The 17,085-nt window shown below is 39.4% G+C and overlaps 1 protein-coding gene across 5 annotated transcripts in view; it reads right to left on the bottom strand.

Moving 5' to 3' along the window:
• Positions 1-7,355: 7,355 nt before the first annotated feature.
• KHDRBS2 (KH RNA binding domain containing, signal transduction associated 2) overlaps positions 7,356-17,085 on the bottom strand; it is a 581,162-nt gene continuing 571,432 nt past the window's right edge. For 2 of the 5 annotated variants that reach the window (XR_004300184.1, XR_004300190.1), the window contains exon 13: positions 7,357-8,886. The gene's annotated coding sequence lies outside the window, so the exon portion shown is untranslated. Of the gene's footprint in view, positions 8,887-11,047; positions 11,076-17,085 lie in introns of those variants that run through there. The other 3 variants (XR_004300183.1, XR_004300185.1, XR_004300186.1) reach the window with 3 other exon arrangements.

The following is a 17,085-nucleotide window of genomic DNA, read 5'->3' as shown; positions in this document are numbered from 1 at the left end:
CATGAGGAGGGGCAGAGGGAGAGGGAGAAGCAGACTCCCCACTGATCAGGGAGCCCGATGCGGGACTCGATCCCAGGATCCTGGGATCATGACCTGAGCCCAAGGCAGGCGCTCAACCGACTGAGCCACCCAGATGCCCCTGTGCCCTTCTTTCTATTGACAGCAGTGTACCTCCCTTTTCCTGTGGGTTACTTCAACATCTTTCCTGGTGGTCTTTTTGCTTCTAATCTTTTCCTCTTCAACACACACTATTGGATAGTTCCAGATTAGGCTTCCTAAAATATGGCACTTATCATACCAATCCCATGTTCAAAAACTTGCAGTGGCTTACCATTGCTTATTACATAAAAGTCCATTTTTGTTCACTCAGCATTCCAGGCCTCACCAGTCTGTCTGGAGTTTACATTCTCAGTGTGACTTATTTTAAGCACTTGAAACCATAAATCAACAGAACTAATTGTACTTCCCTGAAAATACTCTATACTGTTGGGTCTCCATTCTTTGGCTTATTAATGTTCTAATTACTTACAGCCTCTCTTTCCATACATTTCTACTTGAGACCTTCCAATTCTTCTTTCATCATCCTGTAGCACTAAAGTCTTCCTGTCTGTCAGAATCTGTCTCTTTCTCCCTAAGGTTCTGCAGCTCTTCATGTATATCTTTCGTGGACTATTTCCTCTCGCTGGTATTATAACCTGGTACGAGCTTCATTTCTCCAATCACAAGCTTTTGAGAACACAGCTTACTCATTTCACCTCTGTACCCCTAGTCTCTGGCACAGTGGTCTGTGCTTAGGGTATGTTTAGTAAATATTGATTAAAGAGCTGGTGGAAGGAGTACTAAAAATTCTATGCCAAGATAGAAATCAAGGCAAAGCAGTGTTTTCACATGTTTAAACATTATGGTGTTTAAATTCTAATTATCAAATAAATTATCACTGTTTACTTGAGGCTATCCCAGGCATAGGCTAAGGGCATCTTTGCAGTCACATTTAAACTTCTCAGTTTAATAACTGTCTAGACGAGAAAATTGAGACTTGGGGAGATCGGGTAACTTATCTGTACATGGTCTGTCTGATTCAAAACCAGGTCTGCTTGCAGTGAAACCTAGTCACTTTTCTATTACTATGCCTGGGAAGCCCTAGGGCTTAGCAGATATAACTGAAAGGACACCTCGAGAGATTAAAAAAAAAAAAGACTCAAATAGAAGATAACTCCCTTTACTTATCCTTTACTTCAATAACAGGAGGTTTTCTTTTGTTTTTTTGGGTTTTTTTTGCAGTGACCTTTTTTATTTTTTATTTTTATTCTGCAAGGTGGGACACTCACTTTCTTATTTTCATTATTTCCTTTATTACCTTATTATCTTATATACCCAAGGATTTCATATATTTAATTTGTTTGAAGGCATTTAAATATATAACCCCTCACATAATGTAACAAGTTGCATTTGCTTCCCCAGAGCAGGAATGTCATCAGCCTATGTGACTATTTAAGCAATACCATCATATTCTAACATATATGTTCTAATCTACTTTTGTAATTGTTCTCAGAACCAATTTCTAAGCCTTGCAAGAAAATCAGTTTCATTACTTGATAGTCTCAATTTCAGTTTGTTCCAAAAAGTTTTGATTCTTTCTAGAAATTCTTCAATTCTGAAAGGATGAGACTATCATGCGGATACCTGGGCCGAAGGCAGATGCTTAACTGACTGAGCCACCCAGGCATCCCTTTAGATGTAGTTCTTTAAAACCAATTCCCAAAAGGAATTTAAAAAATTATTTGGGTGATGCATAGCTCCCCATGGTGGCCACTTAAAAGAGAGCTCATTTGAATGTGTAAATTCTGGGGTGTGTGTGTGTGTGTGTGTTCTGATCTGTATAATATAGACATGTGTGTGTGTGTGTGTGTGTGTGTGTGTATTAGTTTTAAAAAATACCCTCATTAGAGCTTATATCATAAATATCAACTAACTACTACTGTATATCAGAAATTTCAAAATTTTAGAAAAGAAATTTATTCTGGGGATGAGGGAGACAGGAAAGAATTCTTGAAGGAAATCTATTTGAGTAGTCCGTGGGGCTCTGGCCTGGGAGATAGCCTTAGGATATAGCATAGCATTTCCTGGAATGCAGTTGTATGTGGAAAGCAGTGGAGGTGAGATGGGTGGTCAAATGTGTTGGGAAAACATTTGTTAGGAAAAAAAATGTTTACATTCCCAACTCATTTGATAATGGATCACCGTTATTTTCTTTATATAACTTCTGGTAATACTCTAATTTCACATGTAAATAAAACTGTGCTATTTAGGTGATGATTATGATGATGGTAGCATCCCTCATAGTTCTTTCAGTAAACACACATTTTTGTATGTGTGTGCCTTGAACAGTTTCTTGTGTTTTTACTCAGTTTAACATCTACAAGTTGTATGATTATGGAAAGTTATTTAAAATCTCTGAGCCTCAATCTCCTTTTTTGTAAAACAGGCGTAGCATAACACCTATTCATAAGGTTGCTGAGAGGATTAAATGAGTCAGTCCTGCAAAGTGCTTGGAACCATGTTCAGTTGCTCAGTAATGGCATCATTTTGGCAATTCCCTAGGCCCGTGAGAAAGCATTGATATTTCCAGTAGTGTCAACCTTTCCTTTTGGAAGTTTCCAGTTACAGGAATGCATGTAAATGAGCACACAGTGCTGTAAATAAAGGTATGTTTTTATACAATGAACACTAAATAAACTCTCAGAGCACCATGTGCATTACAGTAGTTTGTGTTTAGGGGCGCCAGGGTGGCTCAGTGGGTTGAAGTTCTGACTCTTGGTTTCAGTTCAGGTCGTGATCTCAGGGTCTTGATCTTGGGATGGTCCTGTGTTGGGCTCCGTGCTCAGTGGGAAGTCTGCTTGAGATTCTTTCTCTCCCTCTCCCCCTGCTCGCACGCGTGCTCTCTCATTCTCTCTCTAAAATAAATAAATAAATGTTTTTTAAAAATTAACTTAAAAAAAAAAACAAATAAAAAACCCAATAGTTTGTGTTTAGAGAGCCCTTCTAAATTTAAAAAAAGTAGGCAGGGCCAAAAAACGAATACACAATATGTGTCTGTCCCCCAGAGGACAACTACCTTTTTGTTTCTGTGTTGCTTTTCATGGGTTAAAAAAAAAAATACACAAACTCCTCATCTCTGGAGGACCATTTATTATATAAGAAAAAAAAATTTATATGGGCATTATTCTTGGTATGCAAATGTAAAGCACTTGGGAATTATAAAAAGATGCCTCAATACATATTACTGATCTGTCCATTATTAAGAAGATAGTTGTTCTGGTTTCTTGAACTTACAGAGTTGTGAAGAATATGGTCTTTGTAATTTGGCTTTTGTGTATGTTCAGAAAAGTCCCTGAGGTTTCTTGGCAACCATAATCCCATCCTAACCTTCCAAAAAAATAAACTTCATCAGCTATGCAATCAGAAAGATTTATTAGGTATTTGGACTCTTTTGTATCTAACTTTAATCAGGAAAAAACAAGTAGAAAATGAGTATATATATATATATATATATATGGTATGTAATCAAATGTACAACTCTATCATCTTTAGAACCTCTACTGTTATGGATCTAAGGTTAAAATAAGATCACTGAGAAATGATTGTGAAAGCATTCTATAAATGCTGAAACATTATGAAAATACATTTGCTAGTAGCAACAATAATAAATTGGTGTGTGGGATATTCATACTTAGGTCTGTAATTTTAGTTATTTTATGTCTCAAAGGAGGGACCAACCCCAGTCAATATTTTCACCAACAGGTATCAATAAGTCAATAAAACATAATGTTTATGTAAGTTAATATGTAATTATCTACAGTTATATCTAATCATAGATAATTACATAACTTAAATACTGAATTCTAAAAACATTTGCTAACCATTTCTCCCTGACATAGAAATTAATTCAGTTCAGTTTAGTTGTGACACACAGGGTTTTTAGAAAACATTTATAAGTCACACTTTTTAAATTTGGAAATCAGGATGCTTCTCATAATCAATATCCAAAAAATTGCTGGTTATTTATCTTTTATACTGAAAAACTTACATTAATTATGTCTTACAACTAATTCTGTTTCATAGTTAAGGAAGTAGAAGATATTGTACTTCCATGTGTCTAGAGACCTTTTGTGGATATAAATGCCTATTACTTAATTAGCTTCCCTCATCTTCTATGCATTTCATTTATTTATTTTTTGCTGTGAAGTATTTATGAATGCTTATTCTACCTTAGTCATTAAATGCTGTGATGTAGAGGTCACAGACTTCTCTAATACTACTTTTTGTTTTGTTTTCAAAGGCCAAATTGTGAATGATGAACATGTATCTTAGTAAAAAATATATGGAAGCAATGATCTAATATATCCATAGCATTCTTGGACCAGCCTTGCTCCTCTGAATGAGAATCAGAAGATATAGCACTGAAATCACAAAAAGAGGTTCCAATTAAGAATAGAAAATTGTCTCAGAGGTGACTCATATTTAGTTCTTATACAAATTGACCTCTAACATGCCGTTTTTTTCCTTTATTTTAAATTTCATATAAAGAAGCAAAACCAAATTAGTATAATATTATTTTAAGGTATACTTTAAAAAGGTCCTCAGTATTATGCCATCTTGACTTTTTATGAAATTAGCTGCCTAACTATTTGAAATATTTTCATTTATTCCATTACCTCTACATAGAGAGATACACACATATACATACGCATATAGAGGTGCAACGCATGTGAGCCCAGTGTCCCAGCGTCTTTATATAGGGTAAGAGTAGAATCTGACTTCATAATGAGAAAGAGGAGTGGCCAGTAATACCATCATCATGAAACCAAAAGATGTCCTAAGTGTTCCCTACCTAGCCACTTGAAGCTCTCTGCCACCACATTATCAGCTCTAGCCTTTCCTATACCCATTCTAGTACCATCAGACTGTGCAACTGATTCTTTTAGTCAGTCTGAAAATCCTTATTTTGCACTTCCCGTCAGGTGGTGTGGTAGATCCCTAGAACTTAGAGATGAACCATGTTCTGCCTCAAGGTCAGCCTCATGGGGAGATGGACAAATAATAACCAATAATATGTGGCACAGCAATAACAGAAAAACCACAGGAACAGAGAAGAGGGTGGTCATTCTAACACAGCTTGGCCTGTGTTAGAGAAGAGGGAAGAGACGGGGTTTTGTCTTAAAAGAGCCAGTTTCTGGCCTGAGTGATAGAATATGAGTAGGAATTAACCAAGTAGCTCTGTTTGCATGTTTTTCCTCTTCACTAGATCTCACATTCTGATATTTCAGATTTAGCCCTGGGCCTTCCTGCCTTATTTCAGTAGACTCCTCCCGAAGTAGTGTCACTGACCCCCAGGGCCTTAGGGCCATCTCTGTGTTAATTACTTCCAGGTAGACATCTGAGGGCAGGTCTTTCCTTTGAGCCTTAGTGGGGAGGTTCAAGGTATTTTGTGGCTGAGAAGGAAAAAGATATGACCACAGGGTGGCAGTAGCACACACAAACTTAATAGGGAGCTGCTTTGATAGGTTCTCTGGGAACGTCCCTCACAGCAGAAGGCTGTCCACAGACAAGGGCCCAGGGCTGCTCATCAGAACAGGAGGAGGACAAGGGATCTCTTTGGGGGGGGGGGGGGGGGGGAGGGTTGGCAAGAAGCTTCTGTGTGTACGCAGTGTGGCTGTGGCTCGGCAGCCTGGCAGGCAGTCTTTGGGGTCAGAGAGCTCAGAAGGGCGGCCTGGGTTTGGAGTCTCCATGGCCCGGGGCTTATCTAGTGCTAGCCCATGTGGGGTGGGATTCTGCAGGATAATGCAAAATAGGCAGGCTCTAAAAGGCTATAAAAATCTGCTTGTTTGGCCCATTTTAAAAATAAATGGATGTGTAAAAATTTGATTTTGTCTCTGGCGGGCTTTTGAGCTAATGGGTCTCAGCCTGCAGTGAAGAAAGAAATGACCTAGGGGCCATCTTCGGCTCATTTATATAACAGCTTCACATCAATATAATCAAATGCGTACTTAACATCTACATTGGGGTGTCATGTAAGTATCATGAAATTGACCCGATCAAGACAGAACTCCTGGTACTTCTGCAGTTTTTCCTTCTCAGTAAATGGAGCTATCATCCTGATTTGAGGCAGAAAGTTAAGAGCCACACATGAAAGGTGTGGAGGAACACGGTTCCTCTGTTTCCAATCTAATTAATCAAATTTTGTCATTTCTACCTCCTAAGCATTTCTCATATTTATTTCTCTACATCTCCATTGCCAACTCTCCAGTCTAAGCTGGAAATCTCTCTTGTTTGTATTACTCTAATACTCTGCTAGGTTATCTTATTTTACGGATGTCCCTTTTACACAAATTCTCCATACAGCAACCAGAGTTATCTTTTGAAACATAGATCCTGTTTACACTAGCTCCTTGTTTATATACCTTTTAACAGTGCCTGGGTTGCACTGAGAACATCCCAATCTCAAAACCCTGTGTGATCTCACCTTCCTAGCTCTTCTCACACCATTCCCTCCCACTGCTCACCAGTGTTCACTTACAGACCCAGTGACTTGTGCATGTTCGTTTTCACACCACGACCTCTGTACTGCTATTCTTTCTGCATGAAATGTGCTCCTCTCCCAGCAATTCGAATGGCTCTTTCTTTTTCTTCCTTTAGGTATTGCTTAAATGTCACTTCCTCAGCTAGGCCTTCCGTAATTGGCTTAATGTAGCTGTCACCCTCCCCTCTACCCACCTCATCATTCTACCTCAAGCTCTCCACTTATTTCTGGGGCTACAATGATGTCAATTTATAATTGAGATAGTATGTGTTTTGTTTATTGCTTCAAACCCTCTCTAGATTCTAGGCTTTTTTCCTCCATTTTTAAAATTTATATTCAACTAATTAACATATAATGTATTATTGGTTTCAGAGGTAGATGTCAGTGATTCATCAGTCTTATATAACACCCAGTGCTCATTACATCACGTGCCCTCCTTCATGTCTATCACCCAGTAGACTCTAGGCTTCATGAAAACAGAAACTTTGTCTTGTTCACTGCATCTTTGTTGGCTTTTTTTGCTTTAAAAAAAAATCTAGTTTCTAATATAGTGCCTGGCACATAATAGAAACTAAATAAATATTTGTTAAATGAAATACATTTCATACTTTCATAAAGAACAAATAAGCTGGGGCGCTTGGGTGGCTTAGTCGTTAAGTGTCTGCCTTCAGCTCAGGTCATGATACCAGGGTCCTGGGATCGAGCCCCGCATCAGGCTCCCTGCTCAGCAGGAGGCCTGCTTCTCTCTCTCCCACTCCCCCTGCTTGTGTTCACTCTCTTGCTGTGTCTCTCTCTGTCAAATAAATAAATCTTAAAAAAAAAACAAAAAAAACCAAATAAGCAGGGAAAGGTGCAGTCAAGTGGAGAAGGATTATTTCCTCTTTTTTTTTTTTTTTAAAGAACTAAAGGTGTTATTGTTTATGTTACATGGTTAACATGGAAAATTTAATGCCCTTCTTGATGAGGTAGAGGAATTCAAACAACTATGGGGAATATAAATAGACTTTAAATGGACAAGTTTGAAATCATTGAAGTAAATCACTTGTGATTCCTTAGCAAGGCTGGGGTGTTTTGTTTTTGTTTTGCTTTGGCTGGGGGCTATTAAAAAGTAGATTGTGATCAGCTCTTCTCCAAATTTTTAGACCAAGAAAGGTAAAATAATTCATTATTTGATATGTAAAAGGTATATGAAGGAACACTTTCTACCAGGAGTAAGAATGAAAGAAAAACTGCTCAAGAGGAGTTTTTCAAACATAACAAAATCTTAGAATTCTTAGTTTTCAAAGATAACAAAATCTTAGAATTCTGACTTCCTACCGTGCCCTTTTACATTTCGAATGCATCTATGGCTATACTCCCTTTTATCCCTTACTGTCACTTATATGTACATTCTTTTTTCCCTTGCTCCGTCTTAGTGGGAATTTATCCATTCTGTAATAGAAGTACACCTGCCTTAATTTGGAATTGGTCACAAAAAGAGTAATTCAAAGAAGAAGAATATGATTAGTGAGCATTTACTCAGTGTTTACTATGTGCCAGGCGTTATTCCAAGGGCTTTACATGTTCTACCTTCTTCAATCCAGTAAGAAGTCCTGTGAGTTTGGTATTAGTATCATCTCCATTTTACAGAAACAAAGCAATGTTGCCTACTTGCCTGTGATCTCATTGTTAGGGAACGGTGGAGCCGGGACTTGAAATCCGGAGGTGTGGCTCACTGTCCTTGTCAGCTTTCATATTCTGCTGCTCACTGTCATAATACTGTCCAGCTCTTTCTTTTTAGTGGGTGTCTGTAGGATGCCAGGATTGTGCTTATAGAGAAGAAACAGAAGGTTGCAACAGTAAATGTAGGAATGTCCAATTCATTTTTTTTTTTTTTTTTTGCTACACTATTTGGAAATTGTTAACTTTTTGCTGAAATGTTTGTATTTTTTTATTAGTGGGTAGCACCAACAACAGTGAACAGAAAAGACTTTCTTGTCTTCTTTCTTCCCTCCAGATAAAAACAAACTGAGAAGTCTGGGAACCTCTTTCTGGGAGGAGACATTGTAAGTCTATGAAGTTTTGGAGTAGAGAGAAGAACATTGACTCCTTCACTTTTCTACACTTCTGTTTCTCTCCTCATTTCACTTTTTGGTCAGTACAACCTAAGAGCTGATGTGGTGAAGGTTGGAAAGAATTCTCTGCTCTCATAGCTTCATTCATTGCCGTGTTATTTATTCAACAGATATTTCTGAGTATGTACTATGTGCCAGGCTCTGTGTTAGGCTTGGGTGTTAAGTGGTGAAGCAAGTCATGGTGAAGAAAATCTGTGGAGGGAAAGAGAAAATGAAAATATAAAACACACATATATGTACACTCACACATATGGGTTTTTTTGGTATATATTACTTATACATGCATATACTTTATATCTACTATATATTTTACATATTTGTATACATTTAACTTGCTTATTTACTTTATGTGCTTATTCTACATGTACTTTACATATGTATATAGTTATAAATTATCCTAAGTGCTATGACAGAAATGAACAGGTTCAAGGACAGAGAACCAGTTATCAATGGTAGGAACTACTAGAAGGGTTATAGTGAGTCCCTGGGGGGAAATAGCTTCAGGATATTCCTGGTTTTAAAGGAAAGTGGCAGAGGGGGTCTTGAAGTCCCTGCACTGCCCAGCCTTGTCCACAGACTCTCTGATCTGGAATAATGGCAGAGCTCAGAGCTGTGTTCTGTGTGGACCACCAAATGCCCATGGCCGTAACCACAGAAGTGAACACACCAACATGGTCACTTGACAAGGAACTAAACAGATTAGCACACATATTGGTGAAATGTAGAAGACATTTAATTCACAAGCCTATGTTGTGACCATGCTGTGAGGAGATAGAAAAGGAAAGTACCTCTGACCACAAAGATCTGAATCTAATTGGGTAGAATAAACAGATGCATGAGGAATGACCCTGGAGGCAATGGACCAAAATGTGCAAGGAGAGCCATTATAAATGGAATAAACAGAGCATGGTTGAGCTCATCCTTTTCAAAGGAAATGAGTTAGAGCCATGGCATTTACTTAATTGATGGTGAAAGCAGTAGGAATATGTTTAGATGGACACTGAAAATAAGGGCTTAAATTTAGGAAGCCAAACACAGAAGACGCAACTTCTGCTGAAGGACGATAAACAAGGCAGAGATTTGAGAAGCTTTGTTCTAAACTTGTTACAGTGCTACTGTCCCTCTTGTGTGCCTATTTCCCTATTTATCAATGTTGCTTAATAAAACTTAGTGTTTTCTATACGTAGGGCACAAGCGCTAGGCATTTTGTGAAATAACCCGTGTCTCTTATGTGTTTGTTAATAAAATATCCCTTGTGCAAAACAAAACAGACCTTTCATTCCATGATTCAAAAATTAATTTTCATCCAACATGAGAGGCTCGGAACTTTCAGAGTGTTCAGCAACAATTTAACAAATATTTTTTGAATAATCCCTCAGTGCCAAGGAAGTTATGGGGCAGCAGGACTACAAGAAGTAAACATAGTTCTGTCATTTTGTAGCTTATCGACTGAGTCAAGACAGAGAGAGACATGGGTACATTTCATAGAATGCAGTATGGGGACACAAACAGGGGACAGGCAGCATCACCGGACGACGAGTAGGAAAGTTTAGAGAACGCTCCTGGAAAGATGGTTATTTGATTGAGAATTGATAACACAACAAAAGAAAATAGAAGGAAAAGACAGTCATTTCAGGAAGGGGGAGCAGCAAGAGCAGGACAATAGGATGAGGTATAGGGGAAAATGTGAAAAACCTTTATAAGAAACTCTTTTTAGAAACTCGGCATGAAGGTATGTTTCAATGTCAGAGTCCAAACTAAGTTTAAAAAAGAATATGTGGTATATATATACAATGGAATATTATGCAGCCATCAAAAAAATGAAATCTTGCCATTTGCAATGACGTGGATGGAACTGGAGGGTATTATGCTGAGTGAAATAAGTCAATCAGAGAAAGACATGTATCATATGACCTCACTGATATGAGGAATTCTTAATCTCAGGAAACAAACTGAGGGTTGCTGGAGTGGGGGGTGGGGTGGGAGGGATGGGGTGACTGGGTGATGGACACTGGGGAGGGTATGTGCTATGGTGAGCACTGTGAATTGTGTAAGACTGTTGAATCACAGACCTGTACCTCTGAAACAAATAATACATTATATGTTAAAAAACGAAAATAGTTTTGACAAAGATTAGTTGACCATAGAGTTGAGGGTCCATTTCTGGGCTCTCTATTCTGTTCCATTGATCTATATACAAATGGTGTTGGGAAAATTGGACAGCCACATGCAGAAGAATGAAACTGGACCATTTCCTTACACCACACACAAAAATAGACTCAAAATGGTTGAAAGACCTAAATGTGAGACAGGAGTCCATCAAAATCCTAAAGGAGAACACAGGCAGCAACCTCTTCGACCTCAGCCGCAGTAACTTCTTCCTAGAAACATCGCCAAAGGGAAGGGAAGCAAGGGCAAAAATGAACTATTGGGACTTCATCAAGATAAAAAGCTTTTGCATAGCAAAAGAAACAGTCAACAAAACCAAAAGACAACCAACAGAATGGGAGAAGATATTTGCAAATGACGTATCAGATAAAGGGCTAGTATCCAAAATCTATAAAGAACTTATCAAACTCAACACCCAAAGAACAAATGATCCAATCAAGAAATGGGCAAAAGACATGAACAGACATTTTTCCAAAGAAGACATCCAAATGGTCAACAGACACATGAAAAAGTGCTCAACATCGCTCGGCATCAGGGAAATCCAAATCAAAACCTCAATGAGATACCACCTCACACTAGTCAGAATGGCTAAAATGAACAAGTCAGGAAACGACAGATGTTGGCGGGGATGCAGAGAAAGGGGAACCCTTCTACACTGTTGGTGGGAATGCAAGCTGGTGCAGCCACTCTGGAAAACAGTATGGAGGTTCCTCAAAAAGTTGAAAATAGAGCTGCCCTACGACCCAGCAATTGCACTACTGGGTATTTACCCCAAAGATACAAATGTAGTGATCTGAAGAAGTACATGCACTCTGATGTTTATAGCAGCAATGTCCACAATAGCCAAACTATGGAAAGAGCCAAGATGTCCATCAACAGATGAATGGATAAAGAAGATGTGGTATATACATACAATGGAATATTATGCAGCCATCAAAAGGAACAAAATCTTGCCATTTGCAACGACGTGGATGGAACTGGAGGGTATTATGCTGAGTGAAATAAGTCAATCAGAGAAAGACATGTATCATATGATCTCACTGATATGAGGAATTCTTAATCTCAGGAAACAAACTGAGAGTTGCTGGAGTGGTGGGGGGTGGGAGGAATGGGGTGGCTGGGTGATAGACATTGGGGAGGGTATGTGCTATGGTGAGTGCTGTGAATTGTGTTAAGACTGTTGAATCACAGACCTGTACCTCTGAAACAAATAATACATTATATGTTTAAAAAAAAAGAAGATAGTAGGAAGGGAGAAATGAAGGTGGGGAAATCAGAGGGGGAGACGAACCATGAGAGACTATGGACTCTGAGAAACAAACTGAGGGTTCTAGAGGGGAGGGGGGTGGGGGGATGGGGTAGCCTGGTGATGTGTATTAAAGAGGGCACGTACTGAATGGAGCACTGAGTGTTATACGCAAATAATGAATCATGGAACACTACATCAAAAACTAATGATGGGTGGCTCAGTTGGTTAAGCGACTGCCTTCGGCTCAGGTCATGATCCTGGAGTCCCTGGATCGAGTCCCGCATCGGGCTCCCTGCTCGGCAGGGAGCCTGCTTCTCCCTCTGACCCTCCCCCATCTCATGTGCTCTCTCTCTCTCATTCTCTCTGTCTCAAATAAATAAATAAAATCTTTAAAAAAAAAAAAAAAACAACTAATGATGGAATGTATGGTGATTAACATAACATAATAAAATAAAATTCAAAAAAATGCACAGGATGTACAACCCTAGTTTGATACTTTAGGATTGAGATGATATTCACAGAACTAATTTAAACTGCCTAAAACCATTTTAAGATATGGAATTGTTTTGGGGCCCAAACTTCCTTTCATGGAAAGAAAACAGAGGGACAGAAGTTTAGAATGGTAACAGCTCACTGCTTGCATTCCGATCATGTCATTCGTATACGTGGAAACAATCTGGGGATGCTGGCATCCTTAGTGACTTTCTAAGAAGTGTATTAACGTTTGTGAGAACCACCACGTATTGGTGAATTTGAAGGGTGTGGCCTGAAGAAGGGGTCAGATTAGGCTGACCAGTGTAATGAAGTCTTGTGACACTACCGTTAGCAGAAACAAATAAAAATACTTTTTCTCTGCCTCCAGCTCAGGACATGGCCCAGCGCAGGCTCAAGGTAGACTCATCCTTTAACGAGTGCAGTGTTACTTGCCTAAGAATTCAGGGGAGCAGATAGATGGTCTATGTTAGATCTTGGGTCAGTCAGGGTCCAGTCAAGGAATATTCGTTAAATGGAGAATTCAGATGCAGGGAATTGATTAAAGCACGAAACAGGTAATGAAAGAGACAGAAGCCAACCAGAGGAAAGTGGGGCGACAGGAGATTTAGGGACAGGAGCAATCCATAACCCACCCTAGCTGGAGGGACACAGGATGAAGAGGGTATTGAAACACAGCAGCCATGGGTTACCAGGTAAGAACTGGCACGTGGCAGGCTTTAGCAGCAGGAGGTGGGCATGGAGGAGACCTAGCAGCTGCCTGACAAGGTGCAGGAGGCAAACAGTGTTGAGAGAAGTGCCCTGAGTGCTCCCTTCTTCCCAATCTCCTGTCTCCTCCAAATGTCCCCATTCCCAAGTTCAATTGGCAGAAGCCAGCAACAGCTCCCCTGAGACTAAGCTCTAGGAAAGGAAGCCGTAGGGGTCAGAATTTCCTGACCCCCAGTGAGCCAGAGGGAGGGCAAGGAATGGATCCAGGGGCAAACAAGTCCAAGATCCCATCAAGAGAGTTAGTTATAGAAAGCCCAGGACTATCTTACTGACGAAGGAAGCCTGCACTCCAAAGACGGGGTTCTTAGAAGGTTTGAGTAGAAGGAAACTTATCTTTAAAACATGTTTCCTCTCTTTCTCTGCTTTGCTTGGCTAGAAGGTCAACGTAAAATCAGAACATCTGCATGCACACCCCCAAAATTAGTTCTAATTTGGCTAGAAACTCTCATCAGTAAAGAAAACTGATCTTTTTTCTCTAAAAGAAATTGCATTTTAATGTCCTATTTTGTAAAACTTAGCCTACATGTAAGATTTTCTGTTTGTTGTGCTAGTACATTCTACAAATCAGAAGATCCTTGAATTATCAAACAAAGGCTTATTTGCCTAAATTACCATGCTGCCCTGACACTGAGATGTGGGGTTTGTTTTGAGTCTTCGCACATTTAGTGACCTGCAGTATTTTGATAAATGCCATTGCCTAGAACTATTCAGTAGGAGGTTTGGGCACCATCTGTGTTTATTTCTGTAGGAGCAGTAACTGCCTAGAGAAGAATCTGATGCTCATTTCAAAGATGCAATATAAACAAAATGCAAGATGATGCCTTTAACATAATTATTCCACCTTTCATTTACATAGTACTTTATGCATTTCAAAGTGATTTGATATGGTTTCATTTAACGGATCTTCACAGAACTTGTGGAAGTTAGGTATGGGCTTCTAAAAGATATAAAAGCTCAACGAGGAAAATAACACTGAAAATAGGCAGTTTCTTAGGAGAAGACTATAAAATACCATATAGTTTCATCTCCTGCTGATAGTAATAGAAAATACTTATTGAGCACCTTCCCTGTGCCAGGCACCTTAAAAGTATATCACATATATTAACTCATTTAATCATCAGGACAATCCTATGAAGTAGGTATTATTATATTCTTTTTTTTTTAACTTTTTTTTATTCTATTTTATTTTATTGTTATGTTAATCACCATACATTCCATCATTGGTTTTTGATGTAGTGTTCCATGATTCATTGTTTGCATATAACACCCAGTGCTCCATGCAGAACGTGCCCTCTTTAATACCCCTCACTGGGCTAACCCATCCCCCCACACCCCCCAGAACCCTCAGTTTGTTTCTCAGAGTTCATAGTCTCTCATGGTTCGTTTCCCCCTCCAATTCCCCCCTTCATTTTTCCTTTCCTACTATCTTTTTTTTTTTTTAACATATAATGTATTATTTGTTTCAGAGGTACAGGTCTGTGATTCAACAGTCCTAACACAATTCACAGCGCTCACCATAGCACATACCCTCCCCAATGCCTATCACCCAGCCACACCATCCCTCCCACCCCCCACCACTCTTATTTTAAGGAGAGAGGGACTAAGAGAGACAGGGAGGTTAACTGGCATAATAAGAGAAATTAGCCCTAGCAGTCTAACAAAATACTGTCTTTCTTAAGCAGTATCTTCTTTAAATATATACCTAATAAGCAGTGTTCTTAATTACAGACATATATTTATATTGGGTTTCTTCTTCTAAAATGTGCATGTAGCTCAGTGGTGTGCTGGTAAACTGGCTCACTTCCTTTCTGCAAAAGAGAAAAAAAAAAGCCCTACTTTGTAGCATGCTGTGGTCTGAATGTTCTGCCTCTCTCCCCCGAAAATTCATGTTGGAATCCTCACGCCCAGGTGATGGCGTTAGAAGGTGGGGCCTTTGGGAGATGATTAGGTCATGAAGGTGGAGCCTTAATGAATGGAATTAGTGATCTCATAAAAGAGATTCCACAGAACTCCTTAGCCCTTCTGCCATGCAGGATAGAAGGAGAAGGCTGCAACCTGGAGGAAGGCCCTCACACGACCATGCTGTGCTCCCCGCCCCCCACCCCGCGATCTCACACTCCCAGCCTATGGAACTGTGAGGAATTAATTTCTGTTGTTTAAAAGCTACCGGCTCTGTGGTATTTCTTAAAATAACAGCCTGAATGGGGGCACCTGGGTGGCTCAGTTGGTTAAGCGATTGCCTTCCGCTAAGGTCATGATCCTGGAGTCCCAGGATCGAGTCCCACATTGGGCTCCCTGCTCAGCAGGGAGTCTGCTTCTCCCTCTGACCCTCACCCCTCTCCTTCTCTCTCTGTGTCATTCTGTCTCTCTCAAAAATAAATAAAATTAAAAAAAAAAACAAAAAACAGCCTGAATGGACCGGACTAAGACAAAGCCCTTGACAATTTCCATGCTATGAGTAGTCCCACCAGGTCTATTTCAGGCTACCAAAATGAAGTACCTGAATGCTAAGCTGAGAAGAAATGTGGATGTTTGGATCTCATTGGCTTATGGTTCTAGCACACCAGTGACTGATTAAAATCACTGTTGTACTCAGGATGACATGTATGCCACGGATGTGATGATCTACTCTTGAAATATTCTTAAAACACAAATTCATTTTATTTTCAGATGTTTTATGCAACTTACTATGAATTAAACTGTTTTAGATATGTTCAGTGTTCAATCACTGCTTATAATGAATTTTGTAATCATGTTTATGTTGGAATGTTTTTGCTGATGATAATCAGGCTTGTCTGGGCTGAGGTGCTCTGTAGCATCTGGGAAGAGGAGAGGGGAGGCCGGAAAAGTGCAGCTATTCATATGATGATCAGTAGAGACATGCCTTGAGCCCGGTACCAGCCATTTTTCAAACCAAAGTTCCTTAGGTTATTTTGCAGCCAATACGGTTACTAAGATTTCCAATTAGCAATCTGGAAGTCTTGGGTTTGGGTCCACCTAAGAATTCCATGTGTGTGTTACGTCGAATTCATCCAATAGTCCTTTAAAGGAACAGTGGCCATTTGTTTAAGCCCCTCTAGCCTAGAGCCACGTCAGCTGAACCAGGAACAATGGGGATGGACAGTCAGGACTTCCCTTGAGTGGCACTGAGGCTGAGCTGACAGGCGTCCTGTTCTGTGACAGTTGCTTCTGCCCAAGCTCCCTCTTCTGGATGCTACCAGTCCTTTCTCTAATACCAAAAATAAGTATCTGCCTTTATTGTCATAGCTGTCTCATGTTAAAAATGTTTTACAAATACATGTCCACAACTAAACACCATGTGATGCCTTCCACTTCCCCCTTTATTCTCCAAAACACGTATATGAATAATAAATTCAGAGCATTCTGTCATCTTGTCATCATATTCTTTTCTCATCTGTGTTTTGTTTTCTGTTTATTCTTTGTTCTTCCTATTATTTTTCTTGTCTATGAAACTAGTCCCAAAAGTATTATAAAATTCCACGGGGGGGGAATATGAATATCTCCTGACATTTTTTTTTTTTTTTACAACAACAACAACAAAATGCTAAGGAAGCTTGGCTTGTTTGGTGCTGGGAAGATGTAATGCAGCAACATAAAGATTCTCAGTGATCTTTCTGACAGTCATGCCTTTAAAACTGTTAACAACCCAAGCCAAACAATGGCAAAACAAGCCTATTCTACAAAAAAAGCAG

The sequence above is a fragment of the Phoca vitulina genome, unplaced genomic scaffold (assembly GCF_004348235.1).
Source record: "Phoca vitulina isolate PV1807 unplaced genomic scaffold, GSC_HSeal_1.0 scaffold11, whole genome shotgun sequence".
NCBI lineage: Eukaryota > Metazoa > Chordata > Mammalia > Carnivora > Phocidae > Phoca > Phoca vitulina.
This window is presented reverse-complemented; position numbering and strand designations above follow the sequence as displayed.